The sequence below is a fragment of the Eumetopias jubatus genome, unplaced genomic scaffold (genome assembly GCF_037043125.1).
Source record: "Eumetopias jubatus isolate StellerSeaLion01/CBP00866 unplaced genomic scaffold, mEumJub1_p1.0 scaffold_15, whole genome shotgun sequence".
NCBI classification, from domain to species: domain Eukaryota; kingdom Metazoa; phylum Chordata; class Mammalia; order Carnivora; family Otariidae; genus Eumetopias; species Eumetopias jubatus.
In genome coordinates this window covers 15,242,024-15,257,913 of record NW_028274821.1, presented here as the reverse complement: position 1 = coordinate 15,257,913, position 15,890 = coordinate 15,242,024, and the positions used below count along the sequence as shown (strand labels likewise).

The 15,890-nt window shown below is 39.8% G+C and overlaps 1 pseudogene; it reads right to left on the bottom strand.

Moving 5' to 3' along the window:
* Window positions 1–333: 333 nt before the first annotated feature.
* Window positions 334–1,140, bottom strand: LOC114197902 (cytochrome P450 1A1-like; annotated as a pseudogene).
* Between the last annotated feature and the right edge of the window lie 14,750 nt (window positions 1,141–15,890).

Here is a 15,890-nt window from a genome sequence, read left to right as displayed (position 1 = left end):
AAATCACTGATTCATTTCTCCAAGGAACCCATCTCCATGTGGGTCACCGTTTATCAGTCAAGTATAGATTCATAATTCAAGTATGTGCTTTATCCACCCAACTGGGGAAATTTCTGAGGTCTCAAAGAATTCAGAGCTCTTCTTATGGTCCCTACATGAGAACTAAGTAATTCTCTCCTATTATCTCACTGACCAAACCTCACATTTACTCATAGTTTGGGTAAGTTTCATTGTGGCAAAATTATAGTGGAAGAATATATATAATTTTCTGGGTACTCACTGCATCTCACCATTATTGTTTACTTCTCACCAAAACCCTGTCCTGGTGTGAATTTAAATCCTTACATTATCATATGTAGTAAGACGATCATGTAGTGCAATAAACCGATTTGGAGCCTGATAAAACTCCTGGGATGCATTTATAATTCATAGTGGAAGGCAATGGAAACATGGTACGAAATCAGCAGGATTAGCTTCACTGGAGGTCTTGAGTAAGTGATCATTCATTTTACCTATTCTAAGAAACTCCTTATTACAGTGGTCATATCTCTTGCCAAAGCAAAGGACCCAGACAACATTGGCCACCACACATGTGATAACACCTCTGGGGTCAAAGCTGCCATTCTTGGAAGTCAATGCTGCAAAGACTTACCAGTTCAGAAACTTCTTGATGACATGATCCTCAAATAAGCAAAGGCAGTGGAGGATTTTTCTTCTGCTTTAGTAAAAGTTCATAAAGCATTAGAGACAACTTTCTAATAGAATTTCCAACTCTCTCCGCAACGGCAAATGAAAGACTCTGTCCTTCTGCCAGGAGAGAAAATGTATGCACGTTAGGTCGGCCTGAAAACTGCTCTCAATCCTTGAAGTAGTACTTGCATCACCATTTCCAATCCATTCACTACGAGGACAGGTACCAGGCCAAGTTTGATGAGAAAGACATCTTCGTATTTCTTTCTCATGTCCATGAAAGGAAAGTAAGGATAGTCTCCTTGCTGCAGAAGATTCCCTATGATGGGGAAGGCCAATGATCCAGGAGGAGACACCTGCTTTCTCCCCTTGCTCTCTAGTACTCTTACAAAACAAAACCATCACCAAAGTTACGCGACAAGTGGCCACCTCTCCCGGAATGACTGCCATGTCCCTTGGATATCATTTTCAGGAATAAAACACTAAAAGCATTAAAGGGCAAACCTTATTTTTGCCATCCTAAGCATAGACAAAGCAGTCTTTCTCTCTTTAAACATTTAGAAGAAAAGTACAGAGTCTTTGTAGTTAGTTGAAAGCTATTTTTAACTGATGAACTAAGGGAGCAAAATCAAATTCTTGTAAAATGCACTATACCTTTATACTTTCTATACTACTATACCTTCTAACAACTAGCCCAAACCCTTCCATGTCAGTTACTGACATGATGGACAGAAGAAGACAGCTCAGTGTAGAAGTCAGTCTGGTGGCTGGGAAAGGAATTGAGGCTATAGAAGCTGATTCATTAGCTGGAGGACCTTCGTCTTGTCACTTAACCTCAGCGCATCTCGGTCTTCTCATCTAAGTATCCCACATCACAGATTTAGCCATACTTCCTTTGAACAAATACTTATCGAACCTCCCCCCACCATGTCAGGCACTAAAAATATAAAACAAAATTTCACTAGAATGAAGAAACGAGATCAACAAAAAATAAGATTAGAAAGTGGAATGTGCTAGAGAGAATTCGGTATGGAGCAATCTGTCATTGAGAATCGAATTATTATTAATTGGTGAATTATAAGCCATTTCGTGGTGCTATCTAATTGGTTGTTGGTCTGGCTTGTCCTTGGACTTCCCAGCCTGCTTGTAAAGCTATCCGAAGCTATCTTTCTGCTCCATGACCTGTCACATAGACACGGGTGATTGATCAAGACTGGGCTACTGATGCAAGATGAACTTTCCTTAGGAATAGGGAACTGGGACTGTGAAAGCTCACCCTCTCTGTGGGCAGCTAGATCTATAAACTCTAAGTCCAAAGATATGATTTGGGAACCTGTCACCAACCGGAAGGCCCCGAGGAACTGTGAAAGCAGGTCTGAAAAACGAATGGCCTCATGATCTTCCATCCACTGCCTCTAGTACCTTCATGAGATCTTGTTCTTGGATTGAATTCATTGCTGCTTAAACTAGTTAGCAGTGGTTTCTGTTACTTGCAACCAAGAGGGTCCTAACAAAAAACGTTTCATACACATGCAGAATATTTTTATTACTTATTGCATTTTATGGTAATTATAGAGAGAGTACCAAACATCTTCTCCCTTGAAAGAATGCAGCTAAAATGTTGACACTTCTCAAATCACCGAGACAAATAACATTAATGGGCAGTATACTCATGGTCCGGTGTAAATATCCATTTCTTTTTGATTTTTGAGTAGGTCAAAGCTTGATTTCTTCTAGACTTAAAAAAAAAAGGTGCGTTATTGGATGCCTGGGTAGCTCAGTGGGTTAAGTGTCTGCCCCGACCTCAGGTCATGATCCCGGTGTCCTGGGATCGAGTCCCGCATTGGGCTCAATGCTCAGCAGGGAGCCTGCTTCTCCCTCTGCCTCCTCCTTGTGCTTTATCTCCCTCTCTCTCTCTGACAAATAAAAAAAACAAATAAAATCTAAAAAAAAGTGCCTTAATAAACTGAGAAACATTCTTGCAAAAAGAGGAGCATGATAAGGTGATAAAACGCAGTACATTTATGTTCTACTAAAAAAAGATGCACCAAGCATCAAAGAAATGTTTATCATAAGCTCCCACTCTAAATTTACAAACAAATTCTTTGTCACCTGTCTTATCTGATTATTTCATCTTTCCAAGGTCACAGGTAAAATGTGGCTAACTACTCCAGCTTGGTTGGCACTGTTTCCTAAGGAATGAACTGGAAGGAATTAAAAGCAAGAGATCAGCTTCGTTTTTATTGGGTGTGGAGATGGGGTAAAGCACCCAAATGTGCATTTAAACTGAAAAGAAAAAACTGAGTCTCCCTAATCAATGCAACAGCTACAGTTTGCAAAACTGCCTTTTTTCTCTGTTCAGAAAGAAAACAGTGAGGTCTTCATTGTGTTTCTGCTTTGTGACGGGCTGATTTTGCAAAACCTCTCATGTCACTACAATCATTTATTGTCCTCTTCCCATGTGACAGGTCCCGAACTAAGCACTAAATCTGTACCGTCTTTTCCAATTCCTACCTCTATAAGGTAATGCATCATCCTGCTACAGAGAGGTTTGAGGAGATAGAGTCATTTTTCCCATTTATTTCCCACATTTTTTTAGTTTAATCATGAATCACCAATTACCTCTAGCACTTGCTTGTTTACAAAATTCAGTTTCTCTTGGGCATTCATCAAACCAGCAATTTTTATGTTGCCAATTATCAGCCACATTTCCAAAGGAGACTACTAAATGTTGAGAAGTGGGTGTGGCTGGAAGAACGTTGGACTCTCGGAAAGATGACTGTTTCCTGCCTCCCTCTTCCCCTGTGTAGCTGTGAATCTTATGTTAAATTATGATCATCTCTCTTGACCTCAGTTTTCTCATCTGTAAAATGGTCCCTTCAGACTAGAAGACTTCAAAGTCCAGCTCCAGCCTTCAGCAATCAAACCTAGAAGGGAAGAGGGGGCAGAAGCTCAGGTGTGATGCACAGGGTTAACTGCCCAGCATGGTTGTTTTGCCAGTTTCCAGAGCAGTTCACAGTTTATCGAAAAATGTAAGTAACTGTTGTGTGATCACCCTGAATTCCGTTTCAGCCTGGGCCCTTCTCATTTCTTTTATTAAATCTTCTTTGGCCGTTTACCAGGCCCAGATGCATTGCCAACTTTCCCTGCAACTTTCTTGGAAAGGTCTGAAGGCCTGTTCCTGTTGTCTTGGGGTGAACTAGGGCTGAGGACAGGGGGTGTGAACCTTCCTACAGGTGGACTGCTACGCCATCAAAAGTTCAAGGTGAACTCTAACCTCCTTAGAGAAGAGCCAGATGAGACGGGCATGTGTAGGTTGAAGTTTCTGGACTGATTCTCAAACCTAGACAGGCACACTAGACCTCCCTCGGGAGCTATTAAACCATAGCGATGTCCACATCCCACACGTCTTGGGAGGATGCATTTTAAAAAGCTCCTCAATATAACGAAAGGGCATTCTAGGTTGAGGACCTCTTGTAGGGGAAAACAGCCTGCTAAGGAGATCAACAAATCCATTCAGCCAAATTACAATGAAGTTTGGAAGGCACACCTGTGCCCAGAAACCTTGCCCGTCAGTGTGAGGAATCTGGCAGAGGAATCAAAAGACAGAGAATGTTTTGGGGAAAGCTCCGTGTACCCTAGGAAACAGGAACAGTCTGGTCACAGCAGCAACAGTGGGCCTGGGGAAAGGCTGGGGGAGAACATTCCAGGAAGAGAGAGTGAGCGGTGGATGGACTTTGGATCTGTGTGGAGAGAGGTCCAGAGATGGATCAGGGTGTTTGAGAGCTGGAGGGAGGGATGGGAGGCCTCTGCAGCCAGACTTGGGCCTGGGCAGCTGGGAGAATTCGGCATGAGTGATGGGAGAGAGATCACATCTGGAACAATGGGCTCTGATGAAGAGGGTAGGATGGAAATTAACCTGGGGAAAAAGCAGGGCAGGAACGGAAAGACTGGGAGACTAGTCATTGCTGAATTGCTGGTGACAAGCAGGGTCGTTTGGAAGACCTGTAGCAAAAGAGGCAAGGGGGCAAGGAGGAAAAAGGATGGGAGACAGAGGCATTGCTTTGCTGTGAGTTTCTGGAAGCTAGGAAAATACGCAAGCCCAGGGGTGGGAAGATGGACGAAATACAAAATCCAGGAAATTTAGGTCCTCTCTCTCAGGTGGGTTGGGTATGCCCTTGTGACTCTTCACCAGCCAGACAGATCTGTATTTCCACGACTAGAACAGTGACCTTATGACTATGATATTCCTAACTTTGGCTCGAGAAAATATTCCTGTGTCTAGGCACTTTTCCCCAACCTGGATAAACACCAGTTTTTCTACCTAAAGGCTCCTTTTTCTACTTGTGACCAGGCAAACAACCTGTGGTTTAGGGACATCTTTCTGCCAAGATGTCTGCAACTTAATACCTAAGAGAGATTTTTTTTTTTTCTTAAAGCTTTGCAATTTGGGGCTGAGTAAATATTAGAGGTTTCAAGGTCACTTTTTTTTTTGAGGTCAGCTTTTAATAAACTGTCTAAGGATGATCATAGGAGCCAGTACTTTTTCACATAGGGAAGAAAGCAAGCATCCAAATGGAAAGGGGAATCTGACATATTCCCTCAAGAGTAACCTTCAGGCTCCGAGCTACATATTCATATTTAAAAAAATGTCATAGACTTCTAAATATCTAAAGTCTAAAAGTCATATGGCAAAAAAATCTGACAAGGACTTAACAAACCATAGGGATTTTCTGACCCACTGGCAGAAGTTGTTAATTAGCATTTAATCATGTCATACTTAGCTACAGAAAAAACAAAGCAAAATATTTTTACTCCTAATGTTTCTTCATGAAGCATCACCTTCTCTAATATAATTAAGCCCACATTGGATTTGTTTATAGACATTATGTACCCGTGTCAAATTCCTTGTGCAAGCACCCGAATTACAGACAATTGAAAATAATTGCTTGACAATCTGTTAATTAAAAGGTTTGTTAGGAGAGGATAATGAGAATTACCTTATATTCCCATTGGTTTAGAGGAAAATTTTAAAATAATTGTGGCAGTTAATGTGTGTTGTGAGCTTACAAGAAATAGGCATTTTAAAGTGCTTTACAGGGGCGCCTGGATGGCTCAGTCATTAAGCGTCTGCCCTCGGCTCGGGTCATGATCCCAGGGTCCTGGGATCGAGCCCCTCATCGGGCTCCCTGCTCAGCGGGAAGCCTGCTTCTCCCTCTCCCACTCCCCCTGCTTGTGTTCCCCCTCTCGCTGTGTCTTTGTCTGTCAAATAAATAAATAAAATCTTTAAAAAAATAAAGTGCTTTTAGATTATTCCAGTTATTTCTTATAGCAAGATTGGACAGAACTGCTATTTTTTTTCCTCTATTTTGACAGATGATGAATTCTGAGGCACAGAGAAGCTACAAAATTTGCTCAAGCAAACAGCGTGGTGTACATGGTGGAAAAAGAGATTTGAACCCAATTAGTATAGTTCTAGTGTCTGTGTCCCTAGCCTCTGGTTAGACCACCTCATACTGGAGAAATCTTCTGCTGAAACTGAGGCTTCTAACACTAACGACAGCTGTCCTTACTGATATGACTTCATAGTGCGAGAGATGATCACTTGGATCACGTGGGCTACTCCTCCAAATTAGCACATGGGGTATGGGCTCTACCGTCGCACTGCACGCAGCCTGGGATTGTGTATTCGTTCCTTGGGGATGCTGTCACAAATTACCACGGACTTGATGGTTTACAACAACAGAAAGTTACTAACTCATAGCCTGGAGGCCAGGAGTCTGTTAGCAGGAACTGGCTCCTTCTAAAGGCTGTTAAGAGGGGACTCTACTTTGCCTCTCCCAGCTTCTGGTGGCTCCAGGTCCTCCTTGGCTTGTGGCTGCATCACTCCAACCTCTGTCTCTATCTTTACATGGCCTTCTCTTTCCACGGTTTCTCCTCTGTGTGGCTCTTAAACGACACGCGTCCTTGGGTTTAGGGCTCAGGTCTCAACTTGAGATCCTTAACCTAATTACATTTATAAAGATCATTTTTCCAAATGAGATCCTTGATTTCAGGAAATTCCCTAGCTCTCAGCTTCCCTCGCTTCCAAGGGGCTGCAGCTAGCGATTGGCTGATGGAGAGAAGCAGAGACCCCACTGCTTTGACTCCCTTCGGGACAGTTGCAGGGCTAATTCCGGCCCCGTCACCCCCCAGAGGATCCACTGAGATGTTGGTCACAGCTGGACCACATTGTTCCCTTTCTGCCCAAATCTGCTGTCCTCACTTCCTTGCAAATGTATCTTCTGGAAGCCCTCCCCAACAAGACTTCTATGTTGAGTTTTCCACTCAAAATCTGTTTCCTGTGAACCCAATCGAAAGCAACTATATTGGAATTTGTGACCAACTGCATTTACTCTTTTGGCCAGTCCTGGCCTTGGAGGGATATTTAGTATCTTTATAAACTGATTGTTCCCTGGAGTCAGCTCTACTACAGGGGTCTGGACTTGTACCATACCAGGAGGATTATGCATCTTGCATTCAAAGTTTCAAATAGGAAGACATTTTCTAGAGAAAGTGCAATTAAAAAGGCTTGCCACTTCCTCCAAAAAAAAAAAAAAAACTAGAACCTTTATTTGATGCTTCTCTTTTTGTCTTATCAAAATTATAATCATAAAAGCCACAATTCTACAAATGTCTATATCAATACAGAAGAGTTACATTACTTTTTTTTTTTAAAGATTTTATTTATTTATTTGACAGAGACCCAGCGAGAGAGGGAACACAAGCAGGGGGAGTGGGAGAGGGAGAAGCAGGCGTCCCGCTGAGCAGAGAGCCCGATGTGGGGCTCGATCCCAGGACCCTGGGATCATGACCTGAGCTGAAGGCAGATGCTTAACGACTGAGCCACCCAGGCGCCCCAGAGTTACATTACTTTTTAACATCACCCCTCTATCTGATTACACCCTCTTGTGCCCAAGCCCACCCCACCGCCACCACACACATCAATACCCTCCTACATAAACACACAGCGTGTCCTTGAGAGTGAGCAGGAGGTCTCCAAGAAGTCTCAAATACAGGCCACCTACATTGGCCCCTTCTCAGAAGAGTAGCTTAAATCTCTTTGCCAGGTCTGCATATAATATAGAATAAAATGGATTTGCTACCCATTTTGATAAATGAAATTGAGTTTGGTGCAAGAGCTGAAGGAAACCATCTGTGGATGAAGTATAGTAGATGTTGTCTGCCTGAGCTTCTTTGTTCCTCCCAAGATCCAACCATTTCCTTACTGGTAAGAATCAGCGCAGGGAATGATGAAAGATTAACTCCATGATAACCACTTGGGGCTAGCAGATATGAGAAAAAGAAGCAGTAAAATATGAGCTTTATGCTTTTATTTTGATACCCTGTCCGGACTCCTTAGAATGACGCCTTCTTGGAGGGATGTACATAGAATATTAGCAGTGCGGACACCTTCTGAAGGGTATTTCAATCTGACTAAGTCTGAGATCAGGAACTAAGGAGTCCACAAATCATTCTATTAGCCTACAATCTCTGTTAGGATCTGAGATGCCCTAACTGAGCAAGTATTTACAGTATATTGGTAGATTACCGTACCCTATCAGGGACCTCTGAGGCCAGTTGATGGTTGTGGCTCACAGAGACCGTTGAAATTGGTGCCTCTGTTAGACAACGAAGTGTATCAGCAAGAAGGACCCATGTAGCTTTAGGAGAGCCTCACTTTGTTCATTAAAACCCAATAACTGTTCAATAATATATCACAGAAAAATAGAAGTTGGCTTATATATCACATATTACAAGTATTGTATATAAAGTTTGGCAAAGCAGTAAAAGTAGCTAATAACACATTTCTACCCTTCTAAGAGTGGCTTATGGTTGTTTACTGCAACATTACACTTCTATCCTTGGACCCAGACAGATAATGTCTTTGGATTTCTCATAAAGATAATTGGATATATGTCATATATATATCATAAAGATAATTATCCTTGGATAATCAGCCAAGGACTTAAAATGTGTGCACAAAGTTGCTCATCATAACATTATGATGGTGAAAATTTTGAAATCACCTAAATTTTGTTCATATAACATTTTATATAAGGAGTAATTTGCATCCCTAGAAAGTATAGTAGGAACTCACTATTTATAACCATGGAAGATGTCTATGCCATATTGCTTAGTACAAAACAAGATACCATACCACATGCATAGGAAGAAATCATCTCTAAAATTATACATACAAAGCCAAGCACACACATATTCATAAAGACATGATATCTGGAAGCATATTCTTATCTGTTCATATGAGAATTGCAGAAAATATTTACTTCTTCATACTTTGCTGTACTGACTAAACTTGTTTACAATGAGCATGTGTCATTTCATTAAGTTAAAAATGTCTAAAAATCTACTTTTGATTTTTAAATCATTCTTTTAAAAGTCATGCTTTTAAAAATTTTTAAGATTTTATTTATTTATTTGAGAGAGAGAGCACAAGCAGAGGGAGCAAGCAGAAGGAGAGGGAGAAGCAGATTCCCCACTGAGCAGGGAGCCTGATGTGGGACTCGATCCCAGGACCCTGGGATCATGACCTGAGCCAAAGGCGGATGCTTAACTGACTGAGCCAGCCAGGCGCCCTAATCTGGTTTTTACCTATTATACTATTATTTGTGTTGTTCTGATTGTTAATGATAAAACCCTTAACATTACTTGAAGAAACCATGTTGGTGGGTTGCAAACCTTTGGGGAAATGGGCCTGACACACATAGCATGGGCTGTGACCTGACCAGCCCCGGTAGCAGGGCAGAGAGTGTATCCCCCCGTCCTCCAGGGTATACAGACTAGTGGGGGAACATGCAGATGTGATCGAGGAGCCTGTCCAGTCATGGTCCGGTGGTAACATGCTGGCATCAAAAAAAAATACAAAATTTCTAACGTCAAAGGATGTGGAAGAGGAAACCGAGCATGGTCCTAGCTGAGTAACCCACCTGTCCTTTCTGAACTTACATTCCTTTTCTCATTTGCAGTTTGCTGTGGTGACTAGAAAAATGTGTGTTGGGGAGCCTGGGTGGCTCACTTGGTTGAGCGTCTGCCTTCAACTGAGGTCATGATCCCAGGGTGCTGGGATCGAGTCCCGCATTGGGCTCCCTGCACAGCGGGGAGTCTGCTTCTCTCTTTTCCCTCTGCCCCTCCCTCTGTTGGTGCTCTCTCTCTCTCTCTCTCAAATAAATAAATAAAATCTTTAAAAAAAAAGTGTGTGTCAAATGCCTGGTTGATAGTAGGCTTTTAATAGGTGATGTTGTAATTGCTATTATTGCTGACATTTTGGCTACCTTGTGCTGCTAAGAAATGTTGCTATGAAGAAATGTGACATTGAAAATCACATGCTGAATTTTATCATGTGGCCATTCAAAACATAATTCTTGGAGGGGAGAGTGGGGGGGGGGATTCTTAGCCCACAACACAAGAAATTTCTTTCTTTTCTTAAAACTATCAAGTGTTACCAAATTTCTACACATCTTTACTCAGAATGATTCGGCCTGAAAAGGAGAACGCTTTCTTCTATATTTCCCTTGGATGTGTTAATATATAAATTTTAATTGAACAGCACCTACTTCATTCCTAGAAAATCCAATTTTCTGTGCAGGAATGGGACAATTAATTTTGCCTTCAGATAGACAACACTTAGTCCGTGGCATATTCTGCACTGTGCTAAACTTTTTCCTCAGTCTCAATTTCCACAGAGCACAAGCAGTTTCCTTCAAATACTGCAGAATATTTTTCATTCTGATCAATTTCATATCACCGGTGTGAAAAATTACTAACAAAAATGGCTCACATTGAAAGTGCAGGCAGCATTAATGAATTTCCCTTTAATTTCTCATGTGTGTGTGTTCAGGCTTGACAAATAAATCACAATCACATATATTGGTCTGTGATGCAGTTTATTAGCCTAATATACCCTATATCTAATACCTGGTACCATGGCAAAAATAAAATTGATCAGCCAGTTTTTATCATCGCAGCAATATTCAACAAGAGGCCATTCACTTAAGATAAACTTCAGAATCCAGTATTCAGAATTCCAGAATACTGATTTTGACATGTAATGATCTCTCAAGTAGTTTAGAAATGTGACTTTCTGGTTAACTTAGTGCTTTGATTAACTGTATAGGAGAAACTAATTAATTGTATGGGATTAACTAATGGTAGAAAATATTTGCAAATCACATGCCTGGCAAGGGATTAATATCCAGAGCATAAAGACAAAAAATAAAAAATAAACTTCTACAACTCAACCACAACAACCCAAGAGAAAAAGATGGGCAAAGGACTCGGGTGAGCCTTTCTCCAAAGAAGATACACAAATGGCCAAAAGCACAAGAAAGATGTTCAACATCACTAGTCATCGGAGAAATGAAAACCAAGCCAGCAGCTGTGGAGGGCATTATGGCAGTTCCTAAAGAAACCAAACATAATTGAAAAAGACTCTTCCAAACCAAACAATAATTAGTCTTCTCTGAACCTTCTCTCTTTTTTTTTATTAAACTAAAAAAATTAATTCCAATGTAGTTAACGTACAGTGTTATATTAGTTTCAGGTGTACAATACAGTGATTCAACAATTCTATGCATTGCTCAGTGCTCATCATGAAACCTGTACCCTTCACCCCCATCACCTAGTTCACCCCTCCCCCACTCACTTACCCTCCGGTACCATTAGTTTGTTCTCTATATTAAGATTCTGTTTTTTGGTTTGTCTCCTTTTTTTTTGTTCCTTTGTTTTGTTTCCTACAGAATTCCATGTATGAGTGAAATCATACAGTATTTTTCTTTCTCTGACTGACTTCACTTAGTCTTATACCCTCAATATCCACCCATGCTGCAAAGGGCAAGATTTCATTCTTTTTTATGGCTGAATAATATTTCATTGTGTATATATATATATACACACACCACATCTTCTTTATCCAGATATCTATCTATGGACACTTGGGTTGCTTCTGTAATTTGGCGATCATAAATAATGCTGCAATACACATAGGGGTGCATCTATCACTCTGAATTAGTGTTTTCATATTCTTTGGGTAAATACCCCATAGTGGAATTACTGGATTACCTAATAGTTCTATTTTTAATTTTTTGAGGAACCTCCATACGGTTTCCCACAATGGCTGCACCAGTTTGCATTTTCACTAGCAGTGCAAGCGGGTTCCTTTTTCTTCTCCATCCCTCTGAGCCTTCTTTTTGACTAGGCCTTGTTCTCAGCCCAGTCTTCACTTAACCTAGTACAGTGGTAGCAGGAATCCTGCTAACTCAGAATCTCTCTCGCTTGATACTGTTAAAGTTCTCTCCTTCTCTCTTGATAACTGATCACCCTAGTCGGCCTTCGACAAGAATCCTAAGTCAGTTCAGCACAAATCCCCCTATCCTTGGTGTCTCCTCTTAGTACTTTTCCATCCATTGACCCCCCTCAGTCTGCTCATTGCCTGGAAATTGCTATCTGTCCTTGCTGTATTCAGAATTGAACCCGATCTCTCTCCCCTACTGTGAGCATCTTGACACCTACTGCAATAATCCTGAATAAAGTCTTTCTTACTGACTTAACAAGTGTCAGAATCATTTTATCTTTAACACGATCCAGAAATTCACTTCTGGGTATATATTCAAATAATCAAAAGTGAGTATTTGTACAGATATTTGTACACCCATGTTCACAGCAGTATTAGTCCCTATAACTAAAAGGTGGAAGCCATGCAAGTGTCCATTGGTGGGTGAATGGATAAACAAAATAGTATATATGTATAATAGAATGTTATTCAGCCTTAAAAAGGGAGAAGATTCTAATGTACACCATAACATGAATGAACCCTGAAGACGTTATACTAAATGAAATAAGCCAGTCACAAAAGGACAAATATTATATAATTTCACTTTTGTAAGGCTCCTGGAGTAGTCAAATTCATAGGGTTGAAAAGTAAAATGGTGGTTTCCAGGGGCTGGGGCGGCAGGGAGAATGGAGAGTTATGGTTTATTGACTACAGTTTCAGTAAGATACCTAGTTCATTTGTTCAAAATGAAAAACTTCTGGAGGACGGAGGCTGTGATGGTGGCACAACATTGTGAAATGTACTTAATACCACTGAACTGTACACTTAGAAATGGTTAAAATAGTAAATTTTATGTTCTAGGTATTTTACTGCAATAAAAAAAGAAATATGTCTGAACTTCTCAGGTTAAAAAAAATATAATTCTCAACACATTGAGCTTCTTTTTCAGTTCATAGTATCAGAATACAGTTTCAACTTATTTATTATGTATTTCTCACTCAGTCATACAATGGTATGACTAAGACAAAAACAAAAAATTTGTGAAAAACAAACAAAACCAGAAGCAGACTCATAAATACAGAGAACAAAATGGCAGTTGCCAGAGGGGATGGTGGGGGGGGGATGGGCAAAATAGGTGGAGGGGTCGAAGAGATCCAAACTTTCGGTCTAATAAGTTAGACATGGGGATGAAAAGTACAGCAAAGGGGATATAGTCAATAACACTGCAACAACTAGGAGGTGACTGATGCTAACTACACTCATCATGGTGAGCATTTCCTAACATATATAATTGTCAAATCACTATGTTGGATATCTGAAACAAATATAATATTACAGGTCGACTATACTTCGACCACACTAAAATGTGGTCAAAATTTCCTTCCAAGTATCTCCTTTTGTTGATTAAGAAAAAAAAAATTTTTTTTTAGTTTAATCCCCTTTTTTTTTGTATCGCCGCTTAAACATTTCAGAGCTGAGCAAGCCGGAATTCTGTATTACCTTTCATTTTAAAATTGCGGTGGTTGAACACTTGACATTTTTTTAAAATAAATATGAAAGCTGCTCTTTCCTTGTAAAAATAATTTTAAAGAGTACTTGACCAACAGGATTAATTACTATGACTGTATTAATAGGTCTGGATTTGCCCTGAGACCTGATTTGACTGGATTTACTTGAGAAGGTGAATCCATTTAAAGGACTGAAAACAAACTCTAGAAGCTATCTAGTTCCTTTGTTCTAAGGGCTCACCCATTCCAGGAAGATGGCTCTTTATTATTTTATTCAAATACTTTCCTAAGACTCTCATTCAAAAAAATCTATTCTATTTCTTAATAATACTATTCCTGGTTCAAACTGTCCATCTTTAACAATAGCTCTTAATAAAATGCATTCCCTCTTTTTCTTCCTACTTAGGAAATAACACAGTCTGTTTCTATAATGCATGTTTCTGTAAGAGAAATGCGCTCATATCTGTCAGGGGAGTCTTGCTAGTTTAAAGAGGAAGTCAGTTTATTCAATTTGTTGTTCTCCCCAAAATGTTAATGTTGTTAAGTAAGCAGGACAAAATTTCTCTCAAAGAGAGAAATTATCCCTCAGGGGGGCAAAAGGTAAATCCTACAAGAGCCTTTCTTGGTGACTGGTTTAGTAGCCACGCTTTCTACACATTAAGCTATTTGGTGAAACAGAGAGAAAGAATCTCCAAAAATATATTTATTCTTGTGGTTTAAAAACTAAAAAGTGGTTTACTTAAGAAGCCTATGCCCTAAATCAATTTAAAAAAAAAAAAACGTTTTGATTAAACTTGTCTCTCTTAAAAATAGAGACCCTCTTCAGTCCACCTCCCTGGGGAGAAATTCTGGGCTGAGAGGAATTGTGAGTGGATACGTAACCATGTTGACATCTTATTAGGATTTTAATTGTTTTCATTTGTGCTCTGGTTACAAATAAGAATACATTTTAAGCAGTCTACTTTTAACCCTGGCTTATGAATGTCCCTGTCGGTGAACCTTTTTGCAGAAATCCAGGTATTTGTAGAACAGATAAATTGCAATATAGCTGAAACAACAAATACCATTTTCTGAGGATTGTTCCCAGCTGTACACAAATTACCTCATTTAATCCCTAATAAGAGCTTTTTGAGTTTGGTATAATTACGCCCCCTTTTGAGAACATTGAACTGTGGTTCCTGGTTTCTTTTGCAAGAATGAATCAAAGAACTCTCTCCTTCAGTCTCCCGAAATGATGACATTTATCATCTTGGTTTTATCATTCTCTTTCTCAGCTTTTGCAAGTAAGGGACACAACGTCCCTTTACGTCTAAATAGTTCAGAGTTTATTTCCTAAAAACAAAGGCATTCTACAGTAAAATTAAAATCAGGAAATTAGCATTGATACAATAATACTGTCTTACTCAAGTTGCCTGAAAAGGTTCTCTCTAGCAGAAGAAAAACACAATGAATTTAGGTGTCCTGGTGCTATAAATTCCTTCAATCTAGAATGGTTCCTTTGTCTTTTGTCACTTTAACACTTCAGGAGAGTCCAATATTCTCTTGGGATCTTGTTAAACATGAGTTTGCCTGATGTCTCCTCATGATTTTGTTCAAGCTGTGCATTTTTGCCTGAAAGGTCCAATGGTAGTTCATAGCTTTATCAAAGTTATACAGTTAAAGTTGGGGCTACCATTTGAACTTGAGTGAGGATCTGAAGCCTACACTCACAACCTCCATTCCTAACATCATGAATAATTACGGAATTTCTCATACAGTATCTTTAACAAATGTTAATGATTTCTATAAATGTCACTGAAGATTTACTGGAGCCTTTACCACATAACAGAATCGAGAGCAGGGAAATCAAAGGGTATCATGATACAGACCTATTATAGGATGTACATGTTTATTGTCCGTTATGCGGGAGATGCAATTAAAAAATTTGGATTAATAGAAAACTCCATCAAAGTCTATTTTGTATGTCTTGGACTATCAATTGCTAAGATTCTGTTTTGTTTTGTTTTCTTTTGTTTCAAGTTTCTAATTAAATTCTAGTTAGTTAACATATAGTGTAATATTGGTTTCAGAAGTAGAATTTAGTGATTCATCACTTGTATATAATACCCAGTGCTCATATAACAAGTGCCCTCCTAATCCCCATCACCCATTTAGTGCATCCCCCACCCACCTTCCCTCCAGCAACCCTCAGTTTGTTCTCTATGGTAAGACTATCTTATGGTTTGGCTCTGTCTCTTTTTTTTTTTTTTTTCTTCCTTCCCCTATGTTCATCTGTCTTTTTTCTCAGATTCTACATATGAGTGAAATTATATGGTATTTGTCTTTCTCTGACTGACTTATTTCACTTAGCATAATACACCCTG